Below are 23,816 nucleotides of genomic sequence, written 5' to 3'. Positions count from 1 at the left end.
CGTGTTCTGACGCTTGTCACCTTCCTTGTCTTTGAGGTGTGAGTAGTCTTGCCACACTCTTCTCTCTTTCCTCTATTTCTTTCTCCGTGCGGATGTCATGTCACTCTGACTTCTTCTTTTGTTGCAGTGGCAACCGTGCCACTCAGATCTCTTCCTTTCCCCTTTCTTTTGGTGGCAAACGTGCCACTCCGATATCTACCTTCTTCTTTTCTTGTCGTGGCAAACGTGCCACTGCGATTTCTTCTTTCTTCGTAGTGGCGGACGTGCCACTCTGGTCTCTTCATCTCTTCGCTTCACGACCTACTCTGGACCGTTCCTGTTCTCTTATCTGGCCAGGCTTCTCCATGCAGCGCGCGCACTCTGCACGTGTTCCCCCTGGTCTTGTCCTCGTCCGAGAACACTCTCTTCATCTTCCTCAGCATTCCGAGTTAGGGTCGTGACCTTCTCTTCCTCTTCTCCTTTCACCAATTACTTTGGTTGAAGTTCGTGGGGCCATGCTCATGGTCCGCTTCGTCAAACGGCCCATGGGTAATCGAGTTCAAAACTTTTAGCACCTTGTGTGTACTGAGTTACGATAATTCCTGTTGTTTTTATGACGACTGTAAACACACTTTGTGGGTGCGATCATTTAACTTGGTTCGCACGGTGACCGTAGTTGGTTGAAAACACAATATTGTTATGTGCTGGCATTGTGTTAGCACTAATGATAAGTGACCGCAGTGGCTTTTACAGTCATAATTCCCCATTTTCCAAAATCCTATGTTAATAAGGGTTGGCGAACACATGCAGGGACTACAACTCCCAACATGCCTATCTCTTGTTTTCACGTTCTGTCTCGTTTTTGTGAAACTTGCGTGACGTGTTTGGACGGCATTTCACGTCACGCATCTTTGCCGGCGTTTTAAATGGAGCCGGTAAGCCTAGGACCCCACTTCCGGTTGCAGCTCATGTACCGCCCAGGGGTACAAACGGAGAGGTAGGTGGGACGCTGAAGGCCCATGTGGTCCTTTTCTAGATGCTTAGATCTTGTCTTAGATCGTATGGGCTTTCTGAAAATATTGGTTACTGCGTTATTTATCATAATGCTGTAGGTATTTGTTGGCACCTCTTTAGCTAAGCTAGCGCAGCAGTACCTTAACTACAGCAGACACCAAGATTATAAATGTTGCGGGTGCGAGCATGGAACTCTGTTCGCTATTACCAAGGATCACTGCATTTGTTTGGATTCATTATCGTCTTTGCAACGCTTGAAATATAAAATGTGTGAGCGCTTATCTCCTCACACATACTAGAATTGACTTCAGCAGCGGTTACGATTATGATTATTTTTGTTAACAGCACACTATCCTATACAACGCGTATGGGTGATAACTTTGTTCTCCCATAGTTGGTTCCCTCATGTGTCAGATGACAATAATGGGTACATACTTACACCAACTAATCTGGATAGTCTAAGTCATTTTCACCTCCTGGAAAACTAAGGAGTAAGTTGTGTATGGGTATGAGGGTCTGGGTGGCACAAAACTGCCCCAGAGGACAGCTTTAGACTAGAGGTGACACTATTGTGCAATACTGTTAGCGCCCTTATATCTAGCATCGCCAATGTGACCTGATACTATTACTTAAAACTATGAAATTATAACCAACGAATAAGTCTCTCAAAGAGGTGGACAAATATAATTAGGGCTCCCGGTTTTATGGTATTTATTATTTTGCCATTTCTGTCTGTATTTATCCACATTTATTTTTGCCACAAGCAAAAGACGACGCTACAGCTAGTATTTTTCCACATTTATTTAAATTGACAATTTTATTCGTTTTCTAGTACAATATAGTCTATATTGTACTAGAAAACAAATAAAAAAAAATTTGGACAAAAAAATGATAGATCTTGGATGGCTAATTAGTGGGCTGTGCTGCTTTGTCGTTTTCACTCTCCTTCCTGCTTGACTATGTATCCCTTACTCCTAAAGGCGACGCAACAGCTCCAAAAGATTGTGCTTCAAATCAGATGGAGTTTCTTGGTGTGCGAGATAACAAAGCTGACAAGCTGCACCCGAGTACTTCACAGGTCTTTAAAAAGACCATTCACATGTTAACGAGGCTTTGTTGTTTATTTCACCCCTTTTTACCAGACTGCGTGCAGTGTCTACCTCCTGTGAGAGTTGCCTTTTACACGGGACATGGGTGGGAGCTACGTGCCCATATATTTTTTTTATTTAAACAGAAACAGTTGCGGTGCTGTTTGCAAAAGAAAAGAAACACAGCCCTCAGATGCCTGGTCTGAAAGGAAACGGGATGGGTGCTGCAAACCTGGAGGACAGCAATCTAAACAACGACCCTCGTCAGGAAGCCTGACACCTGTAGAAAATGTAAATGTGGCAAATGGCTAATTATGAAATGGAAAGGCGGCGTGGGAGCAATTTAGGCTTTAATTGACAGTGACATTCATTTTCTTCGAGCGCAGCTAGGAGCGCAAGTGTGGGAAGCATACTACCTCCCTGCAAGTGTGGGATGCTTCTACTACAGCAGGCATCCCAAGTCCATTAGCCACACTTTGCTTCCGTCTGTCTGTGTCCCTTTGTTTCTACCCGGTGCCCTGCTCTCCAAAGTCCTCGCCAGCACGAGACACCGTGACCCGCGAGTCACTGAACACAGGGCACCCCCACTCCGCGCTGCCAGCACGGAAGCCGTCCTGTTCATCATTCATTCAACTCTCCCAGTCTCGCTCCGTGCCTTCCTTCATCCAGCACAGTCTGCCACGGGTACAAGCGCCTTATCTTCCATTCCAAGTGCGCCGTCGGTAGCAAAATACCCGACTGCAGCGTGGCCAAATTTGCTAGTATTTTTCCGTTTATAAATACAGACAAAGGAAATATAGATTTCAGTCTGTATTTATATGTATAAAACTGTAAAAACGGAAAACCGGGAGCCCTAAATATAATATAGATACTTCCAGCAGAGACCATGGACAAGTATTATATTTTCAACTTGTCCGGACCCTTTGTGGCATATCAAAGACCACCTAGGTCATCATAAGGGTCATTTCTCTTAACAATGTTTACTGTATATATTTCTTAATGTTGGAGTATGGGTTAGCCCTTCAGTCGAGCTGGTTTTCTTTGTGATCTGTTTGAACCTCGCATTAACTTTGAAGATGTGGTAATGTCAACATAATGTTGGTTACGAATGACATTTTTTCAAACTCCCCCCCCCCCCCCCATTTTTAGGTCTTGCCTAGCATTGCAGCACGAATGCGCTGCCATCGCTTTGCGAGGTATGTAGTATACACTATAGTGTGGAAGTTTAATGGAAGCTCCGCCCACTCTCCTGCCCATCTTCTTCATTGGATTTGGTTATAAATGCTGCCTTCCGATTGGTTTTGAGCTTGTTAGTCCCTCCCCATGACAGCCATTTCAGTCATTTGTATCCTTCCATGGCTACTGGCCCCTCTACTGCACAGACTACTTTCTACCCATCCCTTCCTACACAGTCCGTGACTTCTTTTGGCCCCCTGCCCCCATCCCGCTCACTCCCACTCGTGTCTTCTTGCGCACGCCCGCACTTCCATTTTCAATTCAATAGGTCTCGCGTAAATGCGAGTCCTATTGCATTGCCAATGCTTGTTTGGTTCCCGGGAACTGTTCTACCACGCTGCACCCTAGTTTCCCGTAAGGCCATATCCACCGCTCGATTCATAGAAACCTCAAGCTCCCCTTTTATTTCCTTGGCTAGCCACAGCTGACGTCACCCGTAAAGTCCCGTCTGCTTGGTACCGTGCAACCAACCTGGGCACGCATGCTGTGACCTACACCACTTGAACTCCGCAGGCAACCACTTCGCAAGCGCTCCTTGGGAGCTATCGGAGGTGCGCATTGTTTTCTGACAAAATTCTCGACCGCTTCTGCCAGCCATGTAGCACTGCAGAAGTTATTTCTAGCGATACCCCCACCAGGTGCACACACAGTCAAAGAACTAGCTCTTCTGTAGTCGATGTGTTTTTTCAGATTCTACTAGAGATCACTAATGCCTGAGCTCAGCTGCCAAGGCACTTGGGTTTGATTAACTTGTGTCATTTGCTAGTGCGTTCAATACATATGCACTGCTCAGTGGAAGTTGGTTGGTACTGGAGCGAAGCTTAGAAAGCTTGTATACACACCCCTGGACTGCTCCTCTGTGTTTCTACGCATTTGTATTCCGTAACTTATCTTTTTAAACCTATTCACAAGTATAAAATTTGGTGGAAACTTTGACGAAGTGGTCCCTATTGCTTACATATATTTTATTTGCATTTTTTTATATACTACGATTGCGAAGTATTTTGTCCTGTAGCAGGTAATTGGTACTATATGAGACAACAGATCAGTACAGGTGAATAAGCCTCATCTGACAGCTAAAAACACTTAATTGGACAAATACATTTGGTGGGATGAACAAAGTGGGGGTTTCTAAAAGGGAGCATAGCCATTGACATTTAACTAGAATTTTTTTTCCCTGAGGAGAGACGTATGTACTGAAGGGTTTTGCTTAACCCCTTGAGTGCCCCGCCCTTTCCCCCTCCTGTGCCGGCCCTTTCATTAGCGGGCGGGGTCCATGACGAGACTATCTCGTCATGGGCACAGAAGGGGTTAAAACATGTAAGCTGAAATCCTGTGTTTCACATAGCGTGCCACCTGACAAATATTCGAATGCCTTTCTGTGAGCTTTCTGTTATTGCACCCAGACCTATAAAAAATGAGTAAAACAAGCCAGACCTATTGACTAAGCCAATCCTAGTTAGCAGTAGCACTTACATGAGTAACATCAATCACTTTGTTGGGAATCCTCAGAATTGAAAATGTTCTGAAAGTGTGAGAATTCAAATGAATCATTACTAAGGTCTGTGGAAGGGGGGAGTTGTCCTCTGAGTGTCTCAATCACTTCTTTCTATTCCCCATACCGCTTTCCTCTTCAGCTTCTCTCGCTTAACACCCTTTTTCTCCCCTATCTTTCTAAAATCCTTCACCTGCATATCTCACCTGTCATCTCCTCCATCTTCATCACTGTCTTTTCTCTGTCCTTCTGCATGTGCATCCTTTCCCAGTCATGCATGGTAGCCTACTGAAGCAGTGAAGTGCATTTCAGGGATGGAGAGACTGTGTGGTAGGTATAGAGGGCGACCACAGGGATTGCTGCACCCTAAAGACTGTTGTGAGGCTAGAAATCACTACAAGTGAGATGAAAAATGTGGGCTGGCTGTAAATGAGATGTGGCCTAAGCCATCTAGGAAATCCACATGAGAGAGCACTGCCTAATTGTTTAAACATAGCAAAAATACTATTTTTATAAATGTTACTTGACAAATAATTAAAATCAGTATGCAACAGTATATTTAACAGTTCATGTAGCACTGCTGGCCTGGGCCAAAAGCAATAATTTACCAGTTCATATAGTCACATTTAAAATTAAGCAGTTTGCTATTACTATCCTTGGAGAGTACACAGGGGCTAACTTGGATATTCAGATGGAGTGACATAGTGGTTAGGTTCTGGATAGTAATGGTAAACAACAGTGTCCACTTTGTTCTGGAGGTGGGAGAGTTGAACCAAGGGTCTGGCCCGGCTCTTAAAGCCTGAGCACCAGCCAGGCCCTAAAAATGTTTGCTAGCTAAATCAAACTACAAACATCATGTAAAATATAATATCTCTTCAAAATTCAAAAAAGTGTATTTCTTTAACATGTGGAAGCTTTGGCATTAATACGTCACATTGTACCTCTGCACTAAGAAGTAGTTATTAAAAGTGACATTTTTTTTATTTGCTTTTCCAGGGCACAACCCTGTCACGCGTAGATTAAAGAGTGTACATGTATTGCTTGGGGAAACTCTTTTTGAAGGAGGTAAGAACTGCTGGGGGGGATATGGAAAGAGTTGCGGGTACAGTAGTAAGAATAGAGCGAATACGTTTGAGGAGGAGTGCCTGTGGGGGTTCTGGTTACGTAAGATTAAATGCTACTGAAGGTTTTAAATGGGAACACTTCAAGTGGTGAATTGGATTGTAGAAGGTGTTGACGAAAGTTCTGTTTTTATATTTGTAAATGGCTTGGCTCCTTTTGTGCAAACCCTGGTAGTCTTCTTAATAGTCGTGGGCAGTACCTGGCCTGAGGGTGGCTCCCCTATACTGGATAGGAATATGTTTTCTATGATATGTGTTAGTTGTAGAATCATATCAAAGCTCGTTAGTCTTATAGGATTTTTTTTAATCCAAGTTTTATTGTCTCCATTCTAAAACCTTAAATAAAAGAAGTGATCTTGTTTGTGCTTTGTATGATAGGTGTGTCCATCCTCGAGTGATAAATGTACGTTAAGTAGTCTTTCTTCTCTATGCCAACATTTGCTTCACTCTGTGTGAGGTAACCCGTCTGCTTTATGGAATTACAACTCCCCTTTCAAACTACTGTGAAGTGAAAGGCGAAAGTACTGCTTGGTGCAGGTAGACTGCTATGATTACAAAATTGGTGGGATGAAGAGAACTAAACCGGTAGAGGAGGAGTACCCCCACTCCCTTTACTTCTGACCTCCCACTGACCTTTTAGAAAGCATTTGTAAGTTAACATCCAGTTGGGGTTTCGGTCTAAATACATGGGAGATTTGTGAATAGGTACTGCGGCAGTGCAGGCTTGTACATCATGGGTCTGCCCAAAGACCTCTGCTTAAAGTTTCTAATGTTCTGAATTCTGAGACACAAATAGGTGTTGGACCTTTTCAAGTGGAACGTCTTACATCTTCATCTAAGAAAGCTTTCTTTCTGTAGACTGGAATTGCCCAGGCCTGGCTTTACATCTTTCAATGTGGATTCTTGATTAAAATAACCATGGTTCCTAAGTCCTCTATTTTCTAAGCCCCTTTCTGCTGTTTTTTGTTTAATCTATTTTTTTATGTTTAATTTAGGTCATGGCCTATTGTCTCTTACTTCACCCGACCCTCTTCCTTTACTGTATCGATTCTGTTGTTAAGAGGGCTCTAGGGCATGTCATCTCTCAGATCAAAAGTTCTGTACTGTGTCCTTGACATAATAGAGCTCAGCAGGTGATCATGCGCTCTTCATCTGTTTCTGCTGCCTTGCCATGCTCCTCATCACTAGTAATCCCTCTTAGGGTAACAAAGTTGTTTCCTGGTTCAGGGCAGCCCCTCTCCTCATTTTACCAGTGCTCTAGTAATTCCTCTGGCTCTTCTCTCATGAAGTAACCTAATATGCTCTCCATTCCCTGATTTAATCATTTGCCCTGCTTCCATAATTTACATGTCCATTCTAATTTATGAAATGCTAGAGGTTTTGTATATTGCAGCATCATCCCGTTACATGTCTTGTTGAAGCTTTTATGTAGGCAGACTTGGGTCTGTGTTAGGGCTTCGCTACTCTAGGTGCCCCATGAAGGAGATCGCTTTGACTGTCCGAGCTGAGGGCTTTTTCTACCATTCTGCTCCTTGTGGATGGATCTTGGTTTTCTTCTGGAGTAAAAAGGCAGTGTGGTCAGTGGTGTTAGTTGATTGATGGGTCAACTAGGCTTGGTGCTGTGTGAATCGGTTTGTTTCATAATATTTTTGAAACATATAGGTGTTGGTATGTTAAGTGCATTTTTATGATGTGGAGAGGACTCTTCTTGGTGTGATATGGCTTGGTTTGATGCAGTGTTATTGATGTGCAACATTCATCCTTTGCAGTATTCCTTAGGGTCTGGTGTTTCTCAGAGTGGTGGTAAGGAGACTGTTCTGGAGGACCTTCTGTATTTTATACGCCTCCTGCTCTGTGCCTACTGCTCAACAACCCACTTCCTTCAGTTTTCTTGTTCTGCTGTTATACTCGCCTTTGCATCTTCTTTCACTTTGATCACTAACTCTGAAATTCCTTGCTTCTTCCTTATGGGTGATCTTCAAATCGCTTTTCTTAACCTCTTCTGGGCAAAGCCTTCAGTGCATACCAGTGCTTCCTCTTCCATCTGAGCACTACTTTCTTTGGTCTTCTTGCTCCCTGTCAGCCCTATACCTATGTCGTTTTTAAGGTCGAGCATTCGAGACCTCTTGTATATACTTTAGTATATTCTTATATGTGTATGTATTTTGTGGGCTCTGGAGATCAGCCCTAGGACTAGTTTGCTTCCGCTTAGGGACTTTTTTTTTTTTACTGTTCAACTGCCTCTATTTAACTGTCTTGATGGAAAACGTCCAGCAGAGGTCCGTAAAATACCAGAATTGTTTTCTGTTGAGGGACTTTCTTTTTTCTATATTTCTGGCAACTGCCTCTATTACACTTTCTTGATGGAAAACGTCCAGCAGAGCTCAGTAAAATACCAGAATCACTTTAGAATTCTCTAGATTCCAGTACATAGAAATTGTCTTCCACGAGCACCTGTAGACAATAATACTTTAAAAAAATCTTGTATTTTCAGTGATATGACCACCGAAGGCCCTAATTTTACATTAAAAACAAAGCTGTGGACAATACCATTTACAGCTGAAAGGCAATATTTCTCTTCACGTGTTCCCATACCTGGCGGGTCCTGCACCTTGGTGCTCACTTTCCCTCCATGTTAAAGAACAGAAGATGGTTCAGCACCCAGGCTAATGTGCTGCATAGCTAAATACATATAAGGTCCCAAAGGCGAGACCGATTGCATTGCAAATGCTTGTTTTACAGAGTGGTGCCCCCTTCCCTGAGCTGTAGAGGTAGAGGTGAGGCTTCTTATCAGTGCACTACGGGTAAGATAATCCATTAACTCTTATTTTCGCTAGTTGCGTCTCATAGATGTGGTGAAAAGATGATCACACACTATTCATATCCAGCGTTTGTCAGCATGGTAAAAGTGACTGCATTTATGTTCTCCCATTCTATCTTGTTTCTCCCTTTCATTTAGGCACGGCCAGTAAAAGCCTGGACCCGAAGATATCAGGATTACTGGTTTAAAACCTGAACGAATTTATCAGTATTTATTTACACTATTTCACTGTTTTCTAGCAGCAGCACCCCTTTTTAGGTTTTGCCGAAAGCCTTGGCACCTGTTGGGTCACCTTGGCTGAAACATGTAGACCCCTTCCTCTCACACATGCCGTTTTAAATCCATACTGCAGGTGTACTGTTTTTAATCCTGACAGCGTGAACAAGTTATTAAAGGCTATTCTTTTTATTCCCGCTAATCAGTTTTAATATCACCCCATCACAGTTTATTGTCAGTTGCGCTGCGCCCTCACCCGACTGACCTTCGTCTTTCATCTATTTGTGTTTAGTATATCCTCTGCAGAGTAGGAAAACAAAACATCCCTGAGCTCCATCCTCTCGATGAGGGAGTTGTAGTCCTCGGCGGGAGTAGGAATTCTCAATGAGAGGAGAAACTCAAATGATGAAGCATGCCACCTATTGTGGGTGAGGGATTTCGCCCTGAAAGGGATCATCCCACTGTTTCTCCTGTGTGATTTTGCACGTCACTTTACATGCTTGTTAAGCTATTTTTCAGACCCAAGGATTTCTGTGTTGATATTGCTTATGCTTCACAATCATTAACCCCAAAGGAAGAAACATTTCTGCCACTCAGCACGAAACACTTGCAAGAGTATGGACACTAAAACATTTCCCAGCTTTTGTAAGGGGAAAACTACTCACTGTTGTATGTGATCCTAAACCTTTGGTGTACATTTTAATGGCAGAGGGAACAGTAAATACATCTGCTAGAATTCTGAGACTGTCTATATGATTGCATGACTTTGTGTATAGTGTTGTTTATGTACCAGGGAAGGAAAATGTCACTGCTGACTTCCTCTCAAGAGTACCAACACTTTTAAAGGCGTGTGCAGATGACATTTGGAATTAATTCCAAGTAGCATTTGCAACATGATAGTGGGTTTTCTGCTATCATCATGGAGACGTAGGAGGAGAAATGTGTCTAAAGAAATTTCACAAGATGTCAAGCAGTATGTAGGAAGTGGTTGACCATGTAAGAGTGTATTGAATGAAATCTTGAAGCCATATTGGGAGGTATCTGTGGATGAGCATATTGTGATGATAGGAGCAAAGGTTGTACCTCATAGGGTTGTTTGGTTGTGACATGAAGGATACTTTGGTATTAGGAGATCCGAGTTAGCTGTCAACTGTCAATATTGGTGGCCAGGTGTTGACACCATGGTGGTAAGAATGATGAGGTAGTATTATTTATGCTTTACAGCAGATAAATAATTTGAAACTGTGAAGCCTCCCATGTCTGGTGTTGCAATTCCTAACAGTCCATGATGGCGTGTGGTGATAGATATTTTAGGTCCTGTGGGTAATTCTAAGAAATGGGCTAATGCCGTATTTTAATTTATTTACATACTGACCAGAGATCAAGGTGGTCAATAAGGTAGAATCTGATTCCGCTCTGAGATTCTTGGACTATATTTTCAGGAGGGGTTTACCTGCTATCCTTGGTTGGCGATAATGGTGTCCAAATTACATTGAATAAAGGTCAGCAATATTTTGGGAACTGAAATCAAGCATAGGACTACATCACTTTATAATCCATGTGGAAAAAGAATGATCAAGAGATTCACTCAAGTTATTGAAGGTGTGATCTAACTTGTCCTTAAGGGCAATGATAATTGGGAACTGCTGCTAAAACTCCTTGTGGGCTCATCGTATGCGTTCATGAGGCTACTGGTGTGTCTTCTATTGAGATAATATTGAGATAGTGAGAGGTAGATGTCCCAGGACAGAAATTACCTCGGGGTGGTTATTTAAGCTGTGTTTCAGTTTGTGGTCTGTAGCTGGGGTTAGAAAAAGAATCAAAATTGTGTATGTAAAATATAGAGAAATGTTTAACAACAAGAACTAAAACAAGTATCCCACAAATCTAGTGGGTTGATGGGTGAGAATAAAGAAACTAGGGCACTGGCTTAGGTCTATGAACCAAAGGAAGTGGGGGAGGTTCTTTGCAATGCTGTGAGATTGTGTGATGGAAGAATGTGGTCTCAACCGCGCTGAGTAGGATTTGCTATTATTGGAGAGAATACTAAGCGTGAGGGCTGGAGTATTAATGCATCTGATTGGTTGTCTGGGGAACATGAGATGAGGAGTGGAAAAAAGGGAAGCTCTGTCCATAGTGTATGTGAATTGCAGACGGATTTGGATTTTCTGATAATCACAGTCATAGTTAAGCTATTCATCTACCAACTGCACCATTAGATGATTTTGGAGTTGCTGAAGTACGGATGGAAGCAGAGAAGTGTTTGTCAACAGTGTCAGAAGGCTTGTATACTGCATAAGGTCCTAAGACTGAGTTATAAACTGGAAAACATTGCAGGAAACATCCTTTATGGTTACGACATTGACACTACTGATATCTGACGTTTTTTTTTTAAATTTTGTTCTTTTGTAACATTACTTAAAGGGGGAAGGCGGACACTGTGATGTATTAAGCGGTGGATGGAGGTTGTGGGATTGGAGGAGGCAGCGAGAACGGAGAGAGAAGCGAATGAACAAGTAAGTGCAGCTGCAGATACTTTGCTCCCCAGGTTTTATTATTTGTACTTTGATTTGTGAATGAAACCACTACAAATAGCTCAGTTGGTTGAACATTTGCTGCAGGTGTGTGTGCACATCAGCCCTCCTTTCCGAATAAATCCCCAACCAAGCTCAGGCAGAATGTTCCCTTGCAGAACGTTTTTATGCATCATTCCTGGGGAAATAGTTCGTCTTTTTGGAGAGCCTGACAAATGATATTTCTGCCTTTAATTACCTTGCACTGGGAGCTGAGAGCGCGACTCTTTGTAGTCGTAATTAGTGCTCCTGCGTGCCCAGCTGTGAGGATGAGAGGTGTGAAACGGACAGCTGCTGATGCGAAGGTCGTCCCAGGGCTAAATACATGATCGTCAATTTGTCATGCAAGTCCCCGATTACAAACCGTCAGGGCGGAGTGGGGGATGAATAAATACTGGGTGGGCCAAGCCACGCTGGCTCTCTCTAGCATCTGTACAACCTCACATTGCAGCTAAAAGATGTCCTGCAATTACTTTAATAAGGACAGTCAAAGGAACGATTCCTCTGTAGGGCACAAAGTAGTGGATGGAATTTCATGTTGCAGTTAAGTGGAGGACAACTCTCCCTAAAAATGTAGGGGGATTACTGCAACTGAATCTCTCCTAGCGGTAACCGTGGAGGCAAATGCTGCATCTCCTACTGCCCTGCACACTGCTGGCCTACATCCTGAAACCTGCGCAGAGCAGCAGAGACTGATGGAAACGTCATTCTTTTGGTAAAATCAATTGTTTCCCCATTGGTCGTATGGACCTTTTAGTCGACTTGAAGGGCTGTAAGGGAGTTAACATCAGGAATATATTTACGACTTGTGAAGCCAGTGTGACTCCACTATAAAGACTCAATGGTTTCAAGTAAATGCGTTTGTTTTAGGACACTTATCCATTCACTATATATGCAATGCAGAAACCAATTCAAGAGCTAGAGTGATTTAGTTTGAATGCTAAAATGTGCCAGTAAGTTAGATTGTAATAAAATGAGATACAGAAAATTAAAGGCCACAATGCACATAGAGCAGATTGGCACAATACGGTGTTCCGTAAAGAAACTTCCAATTCCTAATCTAAACATAGGCTGAGAACAGGATTAGCTAACGGGATTTCTATCCGGGGAGCATAGAAAGTGTCAGCATAGAATAGAACTTCTGTAGAATTTCAGGGAAGCAAAAGAAGCGTTCACCATGAAGCTTTACACTCAGGGGAAAAAACCCTATAGAGAGATCTGTTCCCTCTCAGAGTCAAGGGAAACTTCTTTCTAACCAGCTATGGAAATACCAATTAAATATAAAAGTAGCTTCAAAAACATCTATCTCTCTCCCACCATCAAGAATCAACCAAGTGGCTGAATGTGAGGAGGGTCAACATGCTCCCTAAGTTCCCATCTTCTTGAAATAAGGGATGCAGTTGACAGCCTTAGAAACTCACACTCCTGGTACGCCGTAAACAGCAGCTTCATTTGACCATTATTTCTCCCAGCTTGTTGCGAAGTTGCTCCCTGGAGATCTCACTATTAGTTGTCAAAAACAAACAATACATCTTTCTCTAACTAATGATAAACATGATAATGCACCTGCAGAAGGAAAAGTAAATACACTGGCAAATTAAAGAAAGCTTTCTCAACCTAGGCCTCATGTCAAGTTGAGTTGTTTCAATCGATCAATCCAAAATCTTTATTCGATCATACAATAGAAGGTCATAAAAGGTACACATTTTATAAAAACACAGTATTAAAAATACAATGAAATATTAAACCATTACCACAGTGTTTTCTAAATCTGATAAAGACATTTCCTCAATATAAACCTACTTAGTGAAAGCAATACCACCAATAATTATACAAAAATACATTTGCTACTAAAAAGTGGGGCAAATCATTTAGAGCCAGGACGTAATAATCAAAGCCGTATGCTGTTACCATCATTTAAAAATCGTGGTTTTTCTCCGGCCTCCAATTATTTTCAGAAAGCAGCTAACTGAATAACATGTGTCATACTCTTCAAGCTGTTGTAGGAATATCAAAGCAGCCGTACACTTGGTAAATGTATATCTCCATAATAGGGGCAATAAATATCAGCTAGTAAAAGGGAGATGGTATTTGCAATAAATTTTAAAGTGTAGGATGGTCTGGGGTGACTGCTTATCACATGGGCAAGTACATGTATCTACGTGAAAAAATTGCCCTTGCAGGAAGCATAACAGCCAGCGGAAGGATCCTAATCTAAACTGGGTCAATAACAATCACTTTAGACATTCTGGACAAAAAACAAATAAGGAGCCACCCCGGCTGACAACTGGATCAGACAATATTCTCTCACAGCACGCCTCCCATGTGGCCTTCCTGTGCTTAATGAATCCCTCCTTAACCCAGTCTTTGTCTTTCTTTGTGAGGGTCTTGGATTTTTCAAATAGATGCGCACAACTCAAGGCTATGGTTGTTTCCCTTATATATTTAACCATGGGACATTTTGCTCAAGTTTACAGGAGATACAATCTCTAATAAATGCACGATTAAGTTCAGCTTCTTTGTTCACCCTAGTCGAGCACCAGAGTACCCATGGGCCTGAATTGATAAGGTCTTGTACATAGTCTCAACTTAATTCCAGGTTCGATGAGAATTGTGTAATCGATGGGGAAACCCCCATCCATCTATGTGTAGGGTGCAAGTTTTAATATTTCTTCAGCCACACAACATAATAAAAGTTTTGGAAAAGTTTGTTTCTAAGTGAAGTCCTTTCATGAACACCACAAAGCTGGAAATCCACTTCCTGAGGCCATTTGCCATCCTAGTTAAAAGTACTGCTTCATCCGCAGACAGTAGTGCAGGCATAGCTTTATTGCCAACTCGTGGTACATCTGTCCCAGCAGTCAACAAGGTCCTCTCCAAGTCATTGATATAAAGTAAAAAAATAATGGGGGCAAGAACACAACCTTGATGCACTCCACGATTAACTTTAAAAGATGGAGTGTGCTCACCATTTTCCCCAAATCTAACGGAAACCGAAAGATCTTGATGAAGTCCTAAAATTGAAACCAGATCTGCCTAGAGGCCCAAGGATACAAGCGTATCCCATGGTTTAGATCTATTAACACAATTAAAGGTACTCGATAGATCCATAAATATGAGTTGTATGGATGTGCCCTTTGCACATTTGTTTATGGCCACAAGGAGATTTAGATTAAGATACTGTTGGATTGTCCAGAGACCCTTCCTGAAGCCATATTGTGCTGGGGAAAGGATGTTACTCTCGCTTAACCAAGAAAGAAGACGATCCAAAATGACTCGCGTGATTATTTTAGTGGTAGAATCAAGTAAAGATATTGGCCGGTATTACCTTGGATCCTGGGTATTTCCCTTTTTAAAGATAGGTACAACTACAGATGTGCCCCAAGAAGGCGGAACCCACACCCAACATGCAGAATTAAAATCACTAGTAAGAACAGGAGACCAGAACCCCTGATCCTCTTTAAAGATATCTAAAGGGATCCATTCCAGGCCCGGCCCAGGGCCTTCTTTGAGGGGCTATTATGAATAGCTTTAAGCCCCCTCTTCCCCAGAAAAGGCTCAAGGGAAATGGGTATTCTACCTGCCCCTCTTCTAGGATTGCAGCATTAAAAATGTAAGTGCCAGAAAAATGTTCTATCCAGGCATCAGAGGTGATGTGGACACTAACTTTATCTGGAAGGGGGGTGGGGGAAAGACTAGCACGAACATCCTTTCAAAAAGCCTGGGAATCTTATTGCGACAGGCGACTGAAACAGTTTCCCATTTCTCATCCTTAAGTGCCTGATTTCTTTTTTGTCATTGCTAGAGTGTAGGCTTTCTTGAATGCTGAAATTGCACCCTGATCTCTAGGGGTTTGCTTCACACAAACTATCCTTAGCCGTTCTACAATCTTTGTTGAACCAAGACTTACTATGGACTGGACCCCTCCCTACAGGTCTAGTCAGCATGTCTTTTATACGAGACGTGAGTTCAACAAAGTTGCTTAAGGCAGCATTGGGACCTCCAACGTCCAGAGAACAGTACTTCAGCAGGTCCGTACAACTACTGATTACCTGATTCATAACTAACTTCATATCAGAGTACCATACCAGCCTATGCCCTGTATCCTTAGTAGTTAATACCTGGCGACACCCTTCAGTATCACGTAGGACCTTTATAGGGATTGTGATTTGAAGTGCTAGGGAGTAATAATCATTATAGATTGAAGCAAGAACCCTCCCGTGTGTTCAGTCAATGCAGATTCCGAGATATTAAGGCATAATCAATTGTTAATCTGCCATTCCCAATGTATGTTGGCATAGCTAATGTTGAAGTGCTAGAGATTACACTTTCCAGATCAAAGGACGCCAAAAAGGTGTGCACATGTCGTCTCCTAGCATCCATAGCGTCATGATCTGCTTCCTCTTAAGTTCTTTCAAAATGAAAATGAACGCTGGTTACCATATTAAGTATATGTAAAGTGAGAACAATAATCAATGTTAAATGTGAATATGCATTAGATGGTTACAGCAGTCAATGGATCAACTTAATGCACTCATATATAATTTTTAAATGTAACACATGTTGATGAAGATAAGTCGCACGTTGAATATAAATGTTGTATATAAATGTATATTCATAACGTATAGAAGGTGGAGCTTAAATTATGCTGTTCCAATGCTCACATGCATAGTAACAATATCTAGGCGTCTCTTGCTTGGGGTCTACAAGGAACCAGTTCAGTCCAGAGCAATGCAGAGGCAGCCTGCGACTATAGGGTACTAAGGGCCTTTCCTTACTGACAGTGGTGACAGGGAGTCTGCGTGTAAGGGGGTCTGCCTAGTCGGGGTCTAACTTTGGGGAGCTCCCTCTCTGTGGTGATGTGTTCTTGATTTTTCTTGTGTTGTAAGAAAGCCAGCAGACATCACAAGCCCATCGAGACATCCTGTTTTATTTCTCTTTAACTAATTTGCTTCTCTCTAGTGGTGGCTGCCTTGGATTGGGACATCTCTCAGAAAAGGGTGTTCAGTAAGTCTCCTATGTACACACAGAACCTTCCAGGGCATCTAGGTTCTGCCCTCTATGACTAACAATCAGAGCAGCGCAAGACCACGGCCTGTCCATTTCCAAGTTCCTGGGCTGACATCTAGATTTCTTGTGGTTCTTGCCAGTGACAGACAGAAATGAAGATTTGTTGGGGCATCCTCCCTACTCCACCCCTGGATTCAGGCCGTTCGAGAGTGCAATCTGGATGGTGAGCAGTGGGTTCCCTGGGGCAGATTTATGTTGGTCTTGCGCGTAATCCTCCAGCTGGGAGTTGCACAAAGAAGACAACAACCACCACCACAACCAATCCCCCTGCCTCACCCTCCACCATTACCACAAAGGCAGCGCAGGAGAAAGGAGCGCATCTTCCGTCCAAGGACCACCCTCATTGGACTCGGGGACGAACAAGTCATAAAACTGTATCGGATCAGGAAAGCGTCCATACTGAATCTGTTGCGGCAGATCACACCACAGCTCCAGGCTCCAACTGAAAGGGGTAACCATATCCCACCCCTGACAAAGCTACTGGCGGTATTACATATGTTGGCCTCTGGATCATTCCAAATAACAGCTGCACAAGTGGCAGGGGTGTCACAGTCAACTTTCTCCAGCTTCCTCCCTTCGGTCTTGGATGCCATTCTTCATCTCGCACCACAGTACATACATTTTCCCGATACGCACCAGCTGCAGATGGACATCAAACAAGGATTCTATGCCATTGCTGGATTCCCCCATGTGCTTGGAGCAATGGACTGCACGCATGTACAGCTCGGACCACCTGCAGCTACGGAACACCTTTACCGCAACCGAAAGCACACACTCCATCAATGTCCAGGCCATTGCGGACCATCGGGGACAATTTGTCAATGTCCTTGCTAAATACCCTGGCAGTGTGCATGACTCCTATATCTTCAGAAACAGCATCATCAATGAATGTTTTGAAAATGGCCAATATGGTAACGGGCTTCTTGTAGGTAAGCACTAAATAATGTATATTATGCATATAACAGCAGCTTCTACTATGCCACATTACAGCCACATTACATGCCCTTAGGTCGAAATGATGCAATACATCAATGTGGAAATGCATTGCCACATAAACACTATAACCACACAACATACTGGACAAACCTGCAGACACAAATAGCAGCATAACTTAAAGGCCCAAGGGACACCAGATAGGAATGCATGGAAATATCACACATCAAACTTTGTTGATCACCAAGTCAAACTGACGGCATATGCACACATGGCATATCACTCAAACTACTGAAAGGTGCAGTACGAAATGCATGTAAATAGCAAAATAATACCATTAGAATGGGCAACAATGTTTATACAAGTGCACATAGCAATTACACACCGTAAGCATGTATTGGTGCACCATCTGATAAACTGACCTGTTCAGGGGCCAGATTGCTCATGTAGGTCAGCAAAGGGAAGGAGCACGCCATCCTCTTACCTATCCACAATATCAGTCATACCCTTTGTCTGCCAAACAGACAGTCGCCCCTGGTCCCACATTGAACTGATACCTCACACATGGATAATGCGATGTCACGTGCATATGGGACATCAAGGTTTGCCCCGTCAAGCTCCCCATCCAACCACGCCGTGCTGTTTTGTGTTGCCCTGGGAGGCTGCCTGTTGGAATATGGAGGTACAGTACAATTTGAGAGTATTTGAAGGGCAGGGCCCTCTGCCCCTGTTCCACTGTGTCCGGCAAACAATCACCCATGTTCTGCATGAACCCTGTAAATTGGTCTGCTGGATGAGTTGCAAAAAGCAACTGCCCATCCCCCCCACTTAGCGTTCACACATCAGAGCAGTCAAGGCCACACACTGTCTACCCACCCCACATAGGAACACCATAAACATGGACTTGAGTAGTTTCAAAGTTTGCGCGGTTAGCCATAGTAGACATAGGACACATGCCATGTATATTGATGTCACATGCCATGTATATTGATGTCAGCCTAAAGTAACACGTATCTATTACCTTCCAATTACAGCTGATCAAGGATATGGAGTCCAGATGTGGGTGATGACACCATTTGGCAATCCAACCACTGAAGAACAGAAGGCCTACAACCATGCCCATTGCCGGACAAGGAACATCATAGAACGGAGCTTTGGAATTCTGAAGTCAAGGTTCCGTTGCCTCGTTGTATCAGGCGGAAGGCAACTTTATTCCCCAGAAACTGTCTGCAAAAACATTTTGACATGTGCCATACTACACAACATCTGTGTCAAAACAAATGTGCCCTGGGAGGAGGAGGAACAGCAGCCTGGACAGGTGGACGATGTTGATCATGTGCAACCCGAAGTCCAAGACCTCCGCCACACGGCAGCAGGGATCCGACGACGCACACACATAGTGACACAATTCTTCACATGATGTTGAAAAATTAAGTCAGTTACAATGTACAATAAATTACATTTCACAATTTCAAGTCGTATCGTCAACTTTGTGTCCATTAACTTTCAAGTTCAAATGATAGATATATACATGTGCAGATGTACATGAAAGTGATGCTGCATGCCAGTCCAAGGACGTTGGTTGTGACAAACTGTGGCACTGGCGTAGCACAGGAATACAACATCCTCTCCAAAACATGTATCATAGTTGTGTGCAACCTTATTTTGCATGAATAGATGACATGCAGTGAATCATGCACACTTGCACCATGAGTTAACGATGTGTGTGTGGTGGACCTGACAAGCATAGCTGCTGAAAGTGGCCCCAAATATCACGCATGTAAAAACATGTGCAAAAGCTCCTTGGGATGCTGATGTCTCACGTATGGACATGTGAAAAGTGATGCAGCAGTTCCGCCGTGGATTAGAAAATAACCTACATGTCTGCGCAGTCACAGGTTAAGCAATGACATGCAGGCACTGCCAACAATGTGTGATGTAATGTTAGGCACCTGCTGTGCAAGTGCAACTTGGAAGTACCACTCACAGACCAATCATAATTCACTCAGAATATAGACACATATTACTTTACAGATGGAAATGTTGGTGAGAAGAAGCCACACAAGTCAACATTCAATAAGGCAACATGTTGATACACACATGTACCATACGTTACACATCCCTTGAACAATAACTCTGGGTAGAAGGACAAGCCCCCTGTGCCACCAGAACATCACTTTGTCTGACGGACTGGTGGTGCATGGGGACCATCCATATGTACAGGGAGAGGAAAACCCACCCTGTGTGACTTTACATCTCCTTCTAAATACATTCCCTTTACACGCAGCACTTAGCGGAGAAGTTGAGTGCCATGTACGTTGCTGTGGTAGTTCACACACAACACACACATGGAACAAGATACATATCCAGATTGACCAAATGATTGAAAGCCTGTAGATGCATCTGAATACAAAACCACCCTAGAGGTGGCGTAATGATTTGCAAAAAGGAGACATTCTCAGCCAGATTACGGACTTCTTGCGCATCTCAATCAACAGGGATGCACCAGAAGAGTATCGATGCATCTGCCCACCCGTGCGCCAACACAGATGCGCCGCATTTACAATGTGGTGCACCGTTGCGCACGGATGTGCAGATGCGTGTAGCATCCCCCTGTGGCAATGCGGTGCATTGCTGGAATTGCGTTGCAAGTGAAACGTAGGTCGAGCAAGTCTGGTGTTGCCCCTATCCCGAACATGCTGCATCAATCCTTCTGCATGCTTCAAGAAGGCGCAGGCTTTTGACGCTGCATGGACGTCAAAGTGACTGAGTGGAATCTTGTACATGTCACTCAGCCACTTTTCTGAGGCGTTCCTGCACTGGAAGGCCACCCCCCCCCACCCCCCTGCCAGGAACACCCACATGTTGCGCAGGGCTGAACAACGTGACACATCTCACTAGATGTGTCACGTTGTAAATAGCCAAAAGCATGGCACGGTCTTTGCCCCGCCACTACATCACAAAACGGAGGCAACTGTGCCGCAAATATGGCGTAATGGGATTGTAAATTTGCCTCTTCGTATTTACGCCTTGCCTTCTCCCGCTCCATATCTGTGTTGCAGTCCACAGCACTCATTTCAAGGGGATAATGCCTGTATTGATTGTTCATGGTCAGGAAGGTGACCCTCCATGCACACAGATAATATCTGGTGACGTACGCATCCATGCACCAGGGTCCTGGGCCACTGCATGCCTGAAGTTGTTGCACCAGTGCAGGGTGAAGCATGGAGATGCAACATATTTCTGTGAATACGTGGCATACCTGCGCATTAAGGAGTCCAAAATGCAAACGGTGCTACGATGCTACACTTCCTGGTAGTCCTGCCCTCACACATACATATCTATACAGTGAAAAATCGGGATTGAGTCACTCACACTATAGAAGAGTGTTGCATCTCAATGTAAAGTGTCGCAATTAGCCAGGCGTGGATATTTTTACCTTCTGCTACAATAACGCCCATGAAAAGTGTCGCATCTACCCGTAAAGTCTCGCATTTTCTAAAGCGTAAAGCATCTACTAATCTCTCTACTCGCTCATCCCCCCTGAAACGTGTCGCATCTACACAAAAGGTCTCGCAAACTCACAAAAACGGGTAGCATCTCAACGATGCGCGACGCACTGTGAATTACGTCACGCTTCGTAATGATTAATGCATGATGCAACACGCTAAACAAAGAAGCGTCACACATGCATACCTGAGCCAAACAGCAAGACGTGGAAGTCTACGCATCGAAGCGTGACGCAAAGCGACAAAACGTGACGCATCAAAGCAGGAAATGATGCAATGATTCCAGAACCTCCCAAACCAGGCAGTGCACAGTTACTTTCACTTCCCCTCATTAGCTCTAGGTGTGTGCTTGGTGGAGGAGTTGGTTGGAGTCTGTGCTGTCCTGAATTGTCTTTCCAAGTGTTTTTTGTCTGTCCCCTGTGTATTTTGAAGTGTGTTTGTCTGTCTTTAGTGATTTGTCAGTCTTGTGTGTGTCTGCAAGATTTGTATTGTGTGGTGTTTGACGATTGGGGTAGTTAGTGTTAAGGTTCATATACGGGTGGGGTAATTTTTTTGTACATATCAGTTAAATATTTAATAAGTTTACTTTGTTATATTTTGGAAGGCTATGAGACGGCAGAGCGCAAGCGGCGTTGGACTACGGTGCAGCAACATCTGGGGCGTCTATTTGACATCCACCGGACACCCCACCAGATCAAGCACCGCTGGCAGGACGTGATCACCAGGGAGGCTGACCTGCTTGATCATCTTGGCCTGGAGGTTGGTGGTCCAGTTTGTAAGTAAATGTTTCTTGTTACTCATATTGTTCTCTTCAGAGGTGCAAATCTATGCCATATCTCCCTCTGCACAAATCGTATGACCAATCAATTGGCGTTGCAATGGTCTGTTTGGATTTACATATGAGCGCATGCAATAAAAAGAAATGTGTGGTCACAGACACATATGTTGGAAGCAATATATATGATGTTGACATATAAATTGTCTCTATTCACACACACACACACACCAGTGCCAAAAATAGAAATATTATTGTGATGCTTTAAACAAGTGGGAGGATTATTAGGATACAAAGTCTGTGCGGTGCTGCAAGACATTTGACTATACAAAGCAGAATTCCTTCCAAGTTGCACACTTCAAACATCTCTTACACATCATGTGTAATCTCTGTGCCAAGCCCTGTGCTGGCACACAAACTGCCACCATGTGCAGGTGCAGGCTAACTTGCAAACAGGTACATGGCTGCCTGCGCCATGGGGCAGTAGTGTCTGTTCAGGAAGGGACACCTTCATGCACCCTAAGGTTACAATTGTTATGAATATCTCCTCCAATGTGTGCAGTCAAATGCAGCATGCATTGAGCGATGGGAAATGAATAAATATTCCCTTTTTTGTGACACAGTAGGCCAGCCTTAGGGTGGAGTGCCATTCTGATGCTTTCACAGTTAATTGCCACTCTGTAAGTCTGGCTATGCATCAGTGGCTATGGGTGTTGTGTGTGAACATCCACAGCTAACAACATGCAACATAGCTAGCTTTAAAAAAAAATATGAGTGATAATGTTGCATGATCACAAGGGCATGGTAAGACACGCTTGCTGGATTTGCAGTTCATTGTCAATGTTGAGCAAGAACCAGCACCACCAGGATGTAGAATATAGTGAAGTACAGTTGGAACAAGGAATCTTGAAAATGTCCATGTTGTATTCCATTGCTTGGAATTTTAAACAGTGTGGTGCAGACAAAGGTCTGCGGTTGCATCATTCCTGCACAATCTTGTATTTCAGTCCATACCCTGTGCATATTTCAAGATATACATGACTCTGGTTGTGTATGCAAGCATGAGGTATCAATAGATGAATCAAGCAGGCATCATCATCATGATTAGCCTACTCACATGTGAGGGTCGCAATCCAGCTGCAGTTGCAGAGTCTGTTACATACATTTGAAAAGGAGAGGTGCACGGTGTGGTCTGCGCAGGATGTTTGTTGTCCGCTCATTGAATGTGGGTCGTAAGCAGGCGCTAGTCCACTTAAGGTTCCTAAGCTCACTATTACACACCCGGCTTAATTGTAAACGCTGAATGCTGGAGTGACGTGTGTCGCAGATTGTGAGGAGAGGTTGGTGACAGGGGTACATATGTGATCATCAAAGGATGAGTCTCATGGTAGATGCGTTGTCTGTGGTGCTTAATGTTGTCAAAGATGAGATGGAGGGGTAGCAGGTTTTGCATGAAGATATGTTTTCATTGACCTGTGTCTAAAAATGTCAATGATCCTGGAGGCACATGACATCTGTGTGGAAGTATGAGCAGAATTTGTTGTAGTGTTCCTGTGAGGGGGAGATGTCCACATGCACAATGCAAGTTCTGGCAATGTAACTCGTGAAGTGGATTCTTACCTTAGCGTTTCTGGAGTTGGTGAGGATTGATTGGGTGTGTCATTTGCCCATTTAAAATTATGATGTGTGGGTGGATTGTTGAGATGGTGTTCTTGCTGTGGATCCTTCTCAAGGGGATTTACGGTGTCTTAGCCTCCCCGTCATTCATCGTTGCCAAATGGTGTCTGCATGTGTCTCACAAATGATGTGGTCTGTTTGTGAACTGTGTTGACTTCCTGTGCTGCTGTGTGTCTGTGTTGGAGACTGTTGCAAAATCATCTAGACATTACGATAACCATCTGTGTGGTCCATTGAGAACCAAGCTTGTGTAGTGCAAGGTGTTGTTGGCATTTTGGTTTGTGGCTAATTATAGTTTTAACATGTCAA

The sequence above is a fragment of the Triturus cristatus genome, chromosome 3_2, assembly GCF_964204655.1.
Source record: "Triturus cristatus chromosome 3_2, aTriCri1.1, whole genome shotgun sequence".
Taxonomy (NCBI): domain Eukaryota; kingdom Metazoa; phylum Chordata; class Amphibia; order Caudata; family Salamandridae; genus Triturus; species Triturus cristatus.
Note: the sequence above shows the minus strand (reverse complement) of the source record.